The following is a 12,864-nucleotide window of genomic DNA, read 5'->3' as shown; positions in this document are numbered from 1 at the left end:
AAGGAATAGTGTGGATAGAAAGCCCACAATCTGGCTACTGATTAGATGGGTGGGTTGAGGAAATGGGAACAATGCCACGGTTACAAACCTAGGAGACTGAACAGTGCTGTTACCCACAACTGAAGAAAGTGTAGAAGAGGCCTGGGTTGGGGGGCGGGGAAGAGCTCTAAGTGACATACTGTGTTTGAGGTATCTCTGGTGCATCCAGCGAAGTGTCCAATAATCAACAGACTGGGCTGGATCTGAGGCTGTAGCCAGGAGCTGATGAAGCCACTAAGAGGACCTCATGGATAAAAGAAGATAGGAGGGAGAACAGAGAGGGACCAGCACAGAGGAGCCAGGTGCTGAACTGAGAGAGGAGAGAAGGCTCCTCCTAAATCTGGCTCTAAATCTCTGATGCTTCCAAGATGCAGTCCCTGCCCTTGGGGAGCTTACAATCAAGCAGAATTAAGAGTGAATTTATAAATAACAGAGGGATATATGAGAAATTTGACTTAAACTATCAAGCAAGCAGCTTCTTCCAGAGTTACTGGAGAACATGCTGATGGCATTCCGAGCTGCTGTTAATTTGGGGGGATAGTATTGAGACGTGGGGCTCCATTAAAGAATAAACTCATTATGAGAAGCTCTCCCATGATAAAGTGCCAGCGTATTTCGCAGAGTGATGTCTCTAATTGCTTAGACCTTTTCAGGCTCAGTGTCTGCATGAGTTATAGCTCTTTTGTGCAGATAAAAAGGCATCTGCAGGAAATCACTCTGATGCTATAAGGACTGTCAGTCTGGAGGGCATTGCCAGTGAGATTAATGATGTCTGCCTTCATAGAAGAAAATTTTGCATAACTGAGATTATGGATTCTGCAGAAACCTGCCAACTCTAATTTCTTAGGAGTAAATATTATTTTTAATTAAAGTCTTAAGGTATGTTATTCTTGAACTAATGAGATCTACAGTGATTTCCATTGGGGATTAATTTATCTCCTTAATTCTCAGTCATTTGGATGATATAGCTGATTCCATTTGATTCATAGCTGTCAGCCTGTGGAGCAGTTGTTCTGGCTCCAGAAGGAGTGTTGTGGATATCTTGAGTCTGTCACCAGTCCCTTTCAGGGGCATAGAATTAATGGTCATTCCAAGTGAAGTCCTAGTGGGCAGAGGGTCGGACTTTGAATCATGAAAGACCTTGGTTCAAATCCTGCCTACCAACAATTACAGTTGTGTGAGTTAACCTCTTTTGACCCTTTCTTAATCATCTGTAAATAAGAATAATAAATCTTGTAGAACCTAGTTCCCAGGATTGCAGGATCAGAGACACAGAACTGTGAGGGTCCTTAGGGATCATGTTAATCAACATTCTCATTTTACATGTGAGACCCCAGAGAGAATTCCAGAGAGAAGGGAATTTCTCGATGTCAAAGAATCCAGCTTTCTTCCCAGTGCATAGACAGTACTTTAAAACAGTAAAGCCTTATATGAATATGTTATTAATTTTATTGTGTTAGTAGCTGGTAGATCCAGCGGCTGAGATCCATCTCGTGTAGGTTTCATACAGATAGAGAACCATTCACAACAAGATGGCAGGAGGAATCCTCTTTGGGATAAGCCAGTTGAGGGAAAGGACTAGCAAGCCCATACAGGGAAAGGAAGGACATCAGGTTAATGACTGTTGACTCTATACAACAATCCTCATTGTATCCAAATCTGCTAGAACTCAACAGACCACGGAGCAAAGGCCATCCTAGAGAATGTGTGAATGGTTGTGCCAAGTTTCAGGGTCTTGGTGCCTCTAATTCTAGGAAAATGAATAGCAGAAACCAAAGCAGTCTTTTTTCTTATTGCACTAAAGATTTCCTTTGGTATAAATCCATGTTGAGAGTCAGCTTTTGGGACTAGCATTGGGCTTGAAGTCCAGAAGACCTGGGTTTACACCCTGCCTCTTACATGTGCTAGATGAGTGATCCTGAAGTTGGGCGGCTCAGTGCCAGGGCTGAAGGGAGGAAGATCTAAGTTCAAATCCAGCCTCAGGCACTCACTAGCCAGGTGACCCTGGGCAAGTCACTTTGCCTCAGATGGCTTCAGTTTCCTCAACTGTAAAATGGGCATAATAATTGTGAGGATCAAATGGCATGAATATTTGTAAAGCCCTGGCACTTAGTAGGTGCTTCAGACAACTCTATAAAACTATACATTAAAGACCTGGGGCTGTTGCCTAGGAATAATGAAAGATTGTCACTGGACGTTCCTCTACACTGATGAAGAGCACAGGTTCAGGTCCAACAGCAATAAAAACCTTGTTACCTAAAGGATAGTTGTATCACAGATTTGTTAATATTCTAAGTGGGACTCTTTCCCCAGGTACCCTCAAGTTACCAATGTATTCTTCATCAGTGACAAACACTGAGAACTTAATACCTGACCAACACTGGACTCAATCCATCAGTAGGTCCACATGTATTTATTGAGTGTCTACTATGTTCAGTCATCAGTACCAAAGGCTGGTAATTATAACTACTTTGTCCAGAGTGATTAAAATAGCTTTTATTAACTTCCCTGCAAAGAAGGGCCATCTCTCCTAGTGAGAAAAGGCCCTGAATTACAATGTCTAGTCTTATATACAATTTGAAAGGCTTGTTCCTTCCCTTTGTGCCAATCATTGGTCGGGATTACAATCTAATTTATAACCCTCACCCCATACTTTTTTTCTAATGTTTTCCCCACCCTGGTCATTATACTAATGAGCACAGAGGAGTATAAAATAATAAATGTGATCTTTATTGAGTAGGTGCAAAGGACAAGGACACAGACCCTAGGTCAACCCCTGAAGCTAGTAATGTCGGGTGAGGGAATATTAATTCAATGAGTGGTTAGGATTATGTCTTTTGTCTTATACTCACATACCTGCACATGAGCTCCAGTCTTTGTAAAGTAAACTAACAGGCTTCCTTACATTCTGTGGACGCCAAACACCCCACATGCCTTATAGCCAATAAGTTCATTTATTGAGCCTCTTCTGTATGCAAAGAAAGGACACAGAGGAGCTTACAGTAATGGGGGAGAGAAGCCCTCCCACATGTAGACAAGCTACAGAGAGAGGCACTGGGGAGGAGGAGGACCAGGAAAGGCTTCTTGTAGAAAGGGATTTGTTGGGACTTGAAGGAAGCCAGGGAAGTTGGAAGATGGAGGCTTTGGCATTTGAAGTACAGCAAGGAGGCCTGAGGATGTGGAAGAAAAGGCACAAGATACCCAAGTGCCTCGCATTGGGGAGAAGCACAGATTTAAAAATGAAATAATCCCCACTGGCAAAGAGTTTATATCCTAATGGAGATGATTTTATGTAAAAACATATTTAGAAGGTATAGTTAGATGTACAAAGTCAATAAGTCACATCATTAACTTTCTACTGTGCTTTGAAAATAATGTTCTAAGAATAAGAAGCAGGGTGTGGAGTCCCTAACTTCAGCATGTGGTAAATCAAATGCACTAAGTTAAATTTTAAAATCTCTGTGTAGTCTATGCAGCTCAAGCTTCCCAGGAAGTATCTCCTGGTAGAAAGTAGAATGCACAGCTCTCAGAAACCCTGTGGTTGGACATGAAAAGTGCAAGTCTGACAATGCATGTTTATCTTGGAAGGTTTTAGGAATAGAACTCTGAAGTCTTCATTCTCAGTCTGTTCTTCCTTCAGGGCCTTTCCTTCCAGGGATTGACTTTAAAGGGAAACTTCTGATGGGCACACACCAGGGTTGTCTCTTCACTTATGGAAGCAGCAGTGGGATTTGGCAGCCCCCTGAGGGTTTGAGCAGCCTTTTAAGGATCACACTGCTCACCTTCTAGTGTGAGGAAGGGGCTAGAAAAGGTACCCTAAAGATTATCTGCTTCACCCAACCCTGAGCTGCTTACCATGGCAGGCAGGGATCCCACCCTATGCTTGAAACACACACACAAAAATGTATAAAAAACTTTTGCAAAGCTTGTAATTCTGCTCATCATAGGTATATGGAATGTGCACAGAGTTATAGACAACACAAAATCCAGTAGACCTGAAAGATGAACAGCTCTTATTGCAAGAAAACTCAGCAGGTATCATATCCAAATAACAGCCCCGAGTGAAACAAGGCTGGCAAATGAAAGCCAGTGTACAAAGTCAGAGCTGGTTACACATTTTTCTGGATGGTTCCAGTGAAAGCAAGCATGTAGAGCTGGGGTAGGTCTTGCAATCAAAACTAGTCAAGTTTGAGTCCACCAAAAGGAGTGAATGACAGGCTCATGACAATGAGATTGCCATTTGCAGGAAGGTGCCATGCCACCCTCATTAGTGCCTATGCTCCCCCATGATAAACTCTGTTGAGGTGATAGAAAAACATAACAATCTAGAGAAACCTCATCATCAATGTGCTGAAGACTTGTCATCTCATGACCTCCTCATCACCAACACTGCCTTCTATTTACCTAAACACTTCCAGATGCACCTTCACAGCAAACACTGGCATGTACTAGACAAGATGCTCTTAGGGAGAAAAGACAGGAAGTCAGAGTGTGGAATGATCACAGACTTGGCCTCTCCAAGCTAAATATTCACCTTGAATGAAGGGGCGGCCCCAAGGCAAAGTGGGGACCAGAAGAAATAATGTCAAGAGATTAAGAGAGCTTCTCTAAACCCAGGCAATTTGTTGCTGACTTGGAGGGAGAATTGATCCACCATAGTTGGGTGGAGCAAAAGAGTGGGCAGCTTTCAGAGATCTGCTGTACATTTGCTTTCAGAGATCTGGTGTGCATTTGCTCATCTGGGTCAGAAGACTCATAAACACCAAGACTAGTTTGATGAAAATGATGAGAAATACAGAAGCTGCTAAGTGAAAAAACGAGAACTCTTCAGTTTATCAGCAGGATATCTTATCCATCTCTAAGAAGGCAGCATTTAATTCCATCAAAATAAAGTCCAAATGAAGCTTAGAGAAATGCAAGACTCTTGGCTCAGTAAGAAGGCAAATGAAGTTCAGTTTTATGCTGATAGTAATAATTGAAAGCATTTCATGATGCTCTGAAAGACTCTTTATGGGTTAAAGACCTATGGTGCACCTCAACTACTCAGTCATGATGGAGTCATTTTGATTAGTATTGCAAAGAAATTTGAGGTGTACAAATTTACAGCATCTCCATTCCAGATGTTCACATAGGCTATTTGTGACAATCTGTGGTAAGGCCTTTAGAACCCAGATTGATTTGATCAACCACAGTCAGACACACTGAATCTTGACCCCAACCTAGTGATGTCCTCTTTGGTTGGTTGGTAATTGTCCTTTGTTCTCAATCTACCAATCTGAAATTGGTAATTTAAAATCCATCCATCCATCCATCCATCCATCCATCCATCCATCCATCCATCCATTCATCCATCTATCCATTTCCCTCCAATGGCATATATAGAGCAATAGAGCACCATTCATCATATATAATGTATATATATGTATACATACACACACACACATATATATATATATATGTATATATATATATATATGTCTACCTGTGGTGTGTGTGTGTGTGTGTGCATGTGCATGTGCATGAATGGTTGTATGATTTATGATTGAAAGATGTTCAATCCAAGTTTCTCATGCAAAATAGGTATCTTCTTATAATTATCCATATTTTGATAATGTTGAACATCTGACTTTGACTCAAAACTTTTCTAATATGAGAAATATATATTTTTATTCTATATGACATTTATTCCTATTTAAAAAGAAGGACTTCCTTGAATGAGACATATACTCAAAGACAAAAAATGAAAGAAGCCCCCACCTACTGAGCTTCTGTTATATTGAAGACAAATAGATTTGGACTTAAGATAATTTTTGTGGGGCGGTGGCATTAGCATCTGGAGGGATCATGTAAGACTTGGCATGGAAGTAGAGCTCTAAAAGGGAGGGGAGGAAGGTGTGCATTCCAACCTATGCCAAGGTGATTGAGCATGAGAATTCACAGGAAGGTTGGTTTAGCCCAGACTTTAAGGCAAAAAGGTAGATTGTAGCCAGGTGACAAAGAATTTTAAATGCCAAACAAGAGTTTATAGTTGATTCTAGAGGCAATAGGGAGCCCATGGTGTTTATTGAGCTGAGAAGGATCATGATTAGACTTGCACTGAGGCCATGTAGTGGCTGTAGAATGGACTCAAATCAGGTTGATTATTTAGGAGACAAGTCAGTTAGGCAAGAGGTGATGAGGATCTCTCCTGGATTGGTGGCCATCTGAGTGGAAAGAGATGGATTCAAGAAATGTAAGAGATAGATTCAGCAAGACTCTAGAATGGAAGTGGAAGTCGGTGCCTGATGATCTGGTTTGAAACTTGGAAGACTAAAGGCCTTAGTTAATCTGTTTATGCATTTGGTACTATGTCTGTGTGGAACATCTGTATTACTTGGAAGATGAGGTTTTGGTTCTTGGTGTGGGGATAGTTCTTGGGGTTCTGAAATGTAAAGAGTATTAGGCTGGGAGTCAGAATATCTAGATTTAAAATTTCCCACTAATTGTATGGTCCTGGGTAAATCTTAACACCTCTATCATTCCAATTTTCTTATGTGCAAAATAAGTGTTGGACTAGGTAAAGGACCATTCCATCTCCAATCTGCTAGGATTCTAATTATTCTTGTGTTTCTCTGGGGGACATGAAATTGGTCATTTAAATTCCACTGGTTTTCCATTGCTTCTTAGACATCATTCAGATCATTGCTAGTCATGTGAGAGAGATTCTTTCAAACTGTGTTAAATTCAAAGGAAATCTTCTTTGTAATCAGGCTATTTTCCTGTGGTTGCATAATAATTTAATCCTCTTCTCCGATCATTAAATTATTTCCCTTGAGATAATTTCCCCAGTTTACATGTAAATAAGTTGAAGAAACTAATGATGCTATTATATCAATTTGCAACATTAGTGAAAATGTGTGACAAACATTGTGTTTTAGCTTACTTGCTGTACTTTGCCCAGGGAGCTCCATTGGCCTTTATACCTTTGCATAGGCTCACCCCCATCCCAGGCCTGGAAAGCACTCCCTCCTTGCTTCCTCTCTTACAATCTAGCTAGAGCGCTTCAGAGCTCAGCTGAAGAGCCTCCTTGTCCATGATGTCTTTAGTTAGTGCCCCCGGCTGTCCCTGTTCCAATTGAAATGACTCTCTCTAGTTCTCCATGCATGCATGTGTGTGTGTGTATAGTATATTTGCAAATATAAATGTGCACATATGTTTATATATGTGAGATATATGCCTGGTTGAGCCATGTAGTAAAAAAAATGGTTTGCTTTCTGTGTAGTATGAACACATATCTGTTCTGGGACCAGAGCAATCCCACTCCAAAAGGGATGGTGATATCTCCCTTGATGGGGAGTGGGAAAAGGACTAGAGGAACAAGAAGCTAGGAACTGGCTCCTTCTCTTCGTTTTTGCCTCATAAAGGGCTAGCTCAATGCAAGGAGTGAGTGAGTCAGTTTATTCCCCACACCTCAAGTATTGGTAGTTCAGGGGTCTCTTATATTGGGGGGGGGGCATGTCCTAGGATCAACACCACTCTCTTGCTAGCTTTCCAGCAGAGATTAATTCTGAGTTTTCTTAAGCAACTCCCATAATTTGATGATTATACAAGCAAAGAGTAAACATATAATGATAAATTAGACCAAGAATATATGCCCAAGAGTAAATGGACTTTTCAAATGGACTCATTTCAATTGAAATGAGATCTCAGTTCAAACAGGAGACAGAATAAAATCCATTCTTCACAGTATAGGGTTAGCAGGCCTTGAAACCAAGGGACATGAAAGATGGCAGGCCAACTGCCAGACTCCTGGACCCTTCAAGTGTCTGTACCATCAGAAGGAACTTCTGCAGAGCTTTCTCTCAGGCAACTGGTCTGGGTGTGCACCTCGCAATTTTGTAGGATTGTTCCTCAGAAATGCTCCGCTCCTGGCAGGGTCAGAAGGGTTTTACCTAAGACCTCTTGTTATCAGTCACAAAGTCAATGTCTTTAGCAGCTAGCTACTTCAACATGTGGAAGTAAGCCCCTTGAGAATGGGGCCTTTTGGTTCTGTTTTTGTATCCCCAGCTCAAGGCGAAAAATGCTATCCTGGGAGCAAAAAGAATTTGAGAGTTACTACTTAATTGTTGCTTTACTGTCTCAATTTGAATCTTACTTAAGTTTAGAATCTGAATCAGCCCAATTTAGGAGCAAATCTTGGACCTATACTTCATTGTCCAAAGGTCAGCTACATGGCTAGTGGATAGAGTGCTAGCCCTTGAGTTAGGAGGATGAGTTCAAATCTGCCCTAAGACACTAGCTGTGTGACCTTGGGCAAGTCACTTAACCCTGTCTTGCATCCAGGACCACTGCCATTCAACCTAATTCATATCTCACCACTGGACCCAGATAGTGCTGGAGGAGAAAGTAAGGTTGGTGACCTAGCACAGCCCCCCTCACCACTCACTCAAATCTAATTCAGGTTATATATCATGTCATTGCCTCCCTGACGTCATGGTCTTTGGAAATGAAGGACAAATGTTATTATTACTGCCCAAATGAAAACATAACTTTGTTTTTCATTATCACTTTCTTATTAGACCACCAAGGATGATTTTCCTCCCAGATATCATCACTTTGCTTGTGAAAATAATAAGATTGATTTTTTTAACCCACAAAAATTTTTAAAAAGGAGAAAGATGAGATTAAGGATCTGTATTGCAAGAGTCCAAGGATGTCTAAGACATCTGAAAATGCCTCTCAAAAGGAAAACACTTTTTTTTAAACACCTATTCTATTTTTTTCTTTTTATAAATATTTTATTTGTTCTCCAGTTACATACAATAGTAGTTTCTCCCTATCATTTTTTGGTAAGGTTTTGAATTTTATACATGTTCCCCCCTCCCCATCCCCCACAGAAGGCGATCTGATAAACTTCACATTGTTTCCATGCTATATAGTGATCAAAATGGAATGTGTTGAGAGAGAAATCACATCCTTTTGGAAAAAAGAAAATGTTAAGAGATAGCATAATTATGTAGTATATAAGGCAACTTTTGTTTTTAAATTGAAGGTAATTGTCTTTGGTCTTTGTTCAAACTCCACAATTCTTTCTCTGGATAGAGATGGTGTTCTCCATTGCAGATACCCTAAAATTGTCTCTGCTTATTGCACTGATGGAATGAGCAAGTCCATTAAGATTGACCATCACCCCCATGTTGCTGTTAGGGTGTACAATGTTCTTCTGTTCTGTCCATCTCACTCAGCATCAATTCATGCAAATCCTTCCAGACTTCCCTGAATTCCCATCCCGTCTGGTTTCTAATACAGTAGTGTTCCATCACATACATAAACCACAATTTGTTCAGCCATTCCCCAATTGATGGACATTCACTCAGTTTCCAATTATTTGCCAATACAGAGCTTCTATAAATATTTTTGTACAAGTGATGTTTTTGCCCTTTTTCATCTCTTCAGGATTTAGACCCAGTAGTGGTATTGCTGGATCAAAGGGTATGCACATTTTTATTGCCCTTTGGGCAGATTGAGGAAAACACTTTTCATGAGATGTGATTGAAAGCATAGAGGATGAAATTGCTTGCTAGAGCATTAAAGTTTAAATAGACAGGTCAGGAACTCTTCTCCAGTCTGCTTTGGTGAGCCTTTCTTGGAAGGAAACCAGGAGAGAGGGAATAGAGAGCCAATTCAAGTGCCCCAAATAGAATCACAGTTTCCACTCCAGTTTTCCATGTTATGTTGAAATCCATGTATGTGTAAATCCACCACCTACTAGTCCTGGCAAGCTAATGTTACAGGGTGAGCCAAAAGATTGTCACAGTTCCCCAAGTCTCAAATGGCCCAGGTGACCTTCCATCAACTAGGTCTATGAATGTTAATGTGAAAAGTGGTTTGTCTTCAGAGGCTTGAGTGGGACCAAAACAGGACAAGAGCTCTGACAATCCATATGATTGGTTGGAGTGTTTAGGGAGGACTATCACCTCTAGTGTGAGGGCTTGCCAAGCCCTTTTCAGGGCTGCTCATCCACCTTTGGTGTCCACCTGTGACCCAACTCTCACTTGTGGCTCCAGGAAACTGTGGTAAGCTTGGTAAGCTCTTTTGGCTTACCTGGGCTAAACGAGGTCTCAAATTCATCAAGGAGTTCGGGGAGTATATATCTCAAGCATGTGAAGACTTCTTTGGTGAAATGGTCATATGAGAACAATTTGTTCCAATGGCCATGAAGGTAGTGGAAGCAGGTGCCGAAGAGCCCTTGGAGCTTGGTCAGGCATGGAAAAGACCGAAGTCATTCACTACATCTTAGCATTGACTTTTGTCCTGTCACTGGACTTTGATGACTCAATAAGAGAAAGGGAGGCTGATGCTTTATGCAACTATGCCTAACCAAATCTAATTCATGCACAAATCAAGACAGGGTGTTGACCCTGTGATGTCACTGGTCCTCTCCAAAAATCAAGGACACCATGATTTAGAGCTAAAAGGTTGCTTAGAGAGGTAGTTAGGTGACACCATATACCAGAGTGCCAATCTCTCCTTAAACACTTACTATCTTTATGACCTTGGACCTCATATGGGCTAATACCCTTGGAAACAACTCAGCTACAGAGGAAAGAGGAGGACCACACATTAACCAAAGAGATGAGGTGATTACTACTGACTTTCCTTTAATAGTCTGCTCTGCCTTGAGTTGATTATTTTCCTTTATGCTATGAGTAGGAATGGGTTGCATCAATGAAAGATTCCTTAATGGAACATTTGAATATTTTCTATATCATTTTGATTTAGGGGTATAGACTTGTATAACTATATAATTTTATGATTTTCTGTAGCAGCTAGATATTAATAATTTAATTAATAGACATTTATCAAACACCTGCTACGCTAGGCAAATCCATGGAGGGGAGGGCTTGCTTTTCACAAAGAGAAGCAAATTCTTGGGGCAGTTAGATGATGTAGTGGATAGAGCATGGGTCCTGGAGTCAGGAGGACCTAAGTTCAAATCTGGTCAAAGAGTCATTACCTAGCTGTGTGACCTTGGGCAAGTCACTTAATCCCATTGCTTTGCAAACCTCCCCCCCCACCCCCGCCCCCAAGTAAAGAAAAGCAAATTCTTCCAGGAGAATCCTATAGTCAATAAAGAGCTGCCTCCAGGGCCTCATTGATCATCCCTGCCTAAAATGATCACCCCATTTGATCCCAATCCAGTCAAGAATTCCAACATGGCAACTGGTCTCTATTGACCTTTCAATCCATTTGCAAGTGAGAAGGGGAGAGTAGAGCAAGGTGGGAAGATCTTGAACCACAGGTTCACCACAGGAGAATCAAAAGAAATGGAAGGTTCAGGATGAGATGACTAGAAGTCAATGATATTTCCACTGCAGGGTCAACCACCTCTTATTTCTGGCCTCAGATTGATATAATTTATGTTATCAGAATCACAGCATGATGTAGTAGACAGCAATCTGACTTTGGAGCGTGGAAGTCCTTAAGTTCAGGTCACTTCTCCTATTTGATCTGTGGCTATGTGAACCTGATCAAGTGACTTGATCCCTTCCAGGAGACTTTCTGAGTTGCAGAGAAGGTACCATTCTGCCTTGGTGGAAGGGGGTTGGTTCCTTTTCTGGGAGAGCTTTCTACTAGTGGAATGTTCCTTATTTAATTATGAGCCCCCCCCCCCCCCCAGGTCAGGGATTGTCTTTTGCCTTTTTGAACACAGTAGAAGCTGGATTAAAAACTAGTTTTCTTGATTTTCTTAGTTGTCTGGCATTGTGTTGGGTGTTTGGATTACAGATAGAAGAATAAAACAGTCCCTTACATTCCAGGATTGGGGAAATCTAAGCATCTATAGACTAAATATGAAGTTATATGGACTCTGGATAACTACTTCCATGAATCCATGATTCCTTCAATGTGGGGGTTCCCTTTATTACCACAAATCACAGCCCATCTCTACCACTTTATCTTGTGAAATGCTCATGTCCTTTCTCAAGTCCTCCAGGGAAAATCTACCCATCATGGTAGAGGGCTTTCTGTGGGCTTTTGGTATTTCATGGCTATGAATAATGTTTGGCCTATTTGTTATTTCTTACTTTTTAAATATAACAGGTACACCTCCTTGTCTGGTCACCTTATATCTTTTTTTTTTTTGGCAAGGCAATGGAGTTAAGTGACTTGCCCAAGGTCACACAGCTAGGTAATTATTAAGTGTCTGATGCTGGATTTGAACTCAGGTCCTCCTGACTCCAGGGCCGATGCTCTATTCACTGCACCACCTAGCTGCCTCCATCCTATATCTTAATCAAGGAAATTAGAAAGAGTATTTCAATAGTTTTTTTCCTTTCAAGATTACTTAAGAACACATGAACCATAATAGTTCTGACTCTAGTGGCTTTAAACTTTAGTTTTATATGACAGAATGATGGGAAGAGGGGTCAATCTAGTTCACTCCTTCATTTGAAAATGGCAATGGGATCACTTTGCCATTCCTTCTTGAGATCTAAAAATAAATTTGTATGTTACTGAGTTCTGAGAGTCTTCTAGGTAGGCCGTTTCTCTTTACTTTCCGAACACTGACCTATAGTACTGGAAACTGAGATGGATGGGCAGTAATAACAGGAGGCCACGGGGATAAGGACTGAGTGTTTGGTCAGTTGAAAGTTGAGACCTGCCAATGACTTCAGGGGGAAGACTGGTTATTAAATAGCCTCTGTGCATATTCCAGGAACATTGTTGTGAGGCATTAATGTAGATGCATGTTCAGATTGTGTATCCCCATGGCATCCAAAAGCAGGGTCAGCTCTGAAGCTTTTGGAGAGGGAAATCAGGGGAATGTTTGGCAGTTTAACAAAG

The sequence above is a fragment of the Macrotis lagotis genome, chromosome 6, assembly GCF_037893015.1.
Source record: "Macrotis lagotis isolate mMagLag1 chromosome 6, bilby.v1.9.chrom.fasta, whole genome shotgun sequence".
Lineage (NCBI taxonomy): Eukaryota > Metazoa > Chordata > Mammalia > Peramelemorphia > Peramelidae > Macrotis > Macrotis lagotis.
This window is presented reverse-complemented; position numbering follows the sequence as displayed.